Raw genomic sequence first — 1,776 nt, 5'->3', positions numbered from 1 at the left:
TAAGGTTTTTAACGAATCCTGCCTTAATTGTATAGGTTGAGTAATTATTTTCTCTCCCAATATTTTCCTCCCCAAATAAGAAAAGGGGGTTCTGTTTGTATTTTTTCTGGGGATATTTTTAGTCCCTGTTGAGTTAGAGCCATTATATTATCTTGTAAAATTTCTTGCAATATACTACGGTTTTGATGGGCTAAAAGAAAATAATCCATATAATGGATAACATAAGTTTCTAAATACTTATCTCTAGTTGACTGCAAGGCTGCACTTAATATTTCTGACACAAGGTAGGGCTGTTTGAAAGCCCGAAACCCAAAGGAGGTGGGGGTGGAGGCTGGCCTTTAGACTTCTTAATTTTAGATTTAATTGCCAAATTATTCATTGAGCCATAATGGAGCTTTTTACAATGACCTTTTGATTGAACTAAGGGGAAACCCCAGTCATTGTCATGATAGCGGGCAGCGGCTTCTTCTAAGTCAGCTTCATCTTCAGACGAAAGTTTATCATCACTCTCCCCCGAGTCAGTTCCAACAGTACAAATCTGTTTCCTCTCCGCTTGTTCCGCCTTTAGAGGCGTTTTCTCATCTTGCAAAGGACGTTTCTTGGGAAGTTGAGTAACCTCTTGTAAGGGGTCTAAGGAATCTCTCACTAAGCTCCATAAGGAGAATGTTCCTACAGGGATTTCTTCAGGCCCATGTTTACAGTATTCTTTTAATTCTTCCCCTACTTTAGTCCATGTATCTAAACCGACGGTACCTTCTTCAGGAAACCATGGACTGCATCGCTGTACAAAATTTAAAAATCCTGTTATCTGATGAGTTAACACATGGACCCCTTTTCCGTTAATAATTTGCTTTAGAATTTCTACAAACAACAGTCGTCTCTCCTTAGACTCACTGTGGCCCACACTTCTTACTTATGTTCTTTATTTGTCCACCCCAACTTACCTGGTTGCCTTGCACCAGGGGGTCTGCAGTGCCCTAGGTGAAGTCCTATCCACACTGAAAACGAGAAAAGCTTACTTTCAGGTCCCTGTTCGGGGAACCACTGGTCAGAGTCCAGCTCCGGGAGGGAGGGTTGAACTGGATACCTGAAGGAGGTGTGGAGTCAGCGAACACAGACAAGACAGACACGAGAGATGTGCTGGTGGAAGCAATCTCTGCTGAGTTCTTCCAAACAGCTTTATTTATACCATAAAAAGTTTTACAGACCACTACATAAAAACAATGCCTTATGATTAACTCCAAAGCCATCCTTATTGTTTCCACTAAAAGCTGATAAAAGACCATTATAAGGTCTGTACTTTTTTATCACTTTCTGTCCTCTTCCTGGTTCTTTCTTTCTGGACTGCTTGTCTTATACGTCACATGCTATTCTTGACTGAGGTGTTCAGAAAATTTGGTTAGACTCATATCCTACTTACTGCCCTATTTGTTGCTCACAACGTTCCTTTTCTCGTTGACTAACTTAACACAATGAAATGACCTCATGTGCTACTTCAAAGCCTAATATCTACAAGCAGAGTTAAATGTTTTCCTTTACAAACTCTCCCATAATAACTGATCCATTGTCTACCTATGTCTTTTTTATTTTTTATACTCCTGAGGCACCATGAGAAGCCAAACTGTCTGAATCTTTGCAAAAGACTTAATGTTTCCCCTTTTACATGTTTTCTATTAATGTTAACCATTCTCTCTCCTTCTATGTAAGCCCCTGTCCAAGGTATAGGGGCATCAGTTGGGGGAGGCAGTCTATAAGGTCCTCTATACCGGGGAGGCC

General features: G+C 40.6%; 1 pseudogene; it reads right to left on the bottom strand.

The window, feature by feature from the left end:
* Window positions 1–1,776, bottom strand: part of LOC101640839 — a 73,295-nt pseudogene that overhangs the window by 68,664 nt on the left and 2,855 nt on the right.

Source organism: Echinops telfairi, unplaced genomic scaffold, assembly GCF_000313985.2.
Source record: "Echinops telfairi isolate 266 unplaced genomic scaffold, ASM31398v2 ScPeMD7_3533;HRSCAF=4204_0, whole genome shotgun sequence".
Taxonomy (NCBI): Eukaryota; Metazoa; Chordata; class Mammalia; order Afrosoricida; family Tenrecidae; genus Echinops; species Echinops telfairi.
This window is presented reverse-complemented; position numbering and strand designations above follow the sequence as displayed.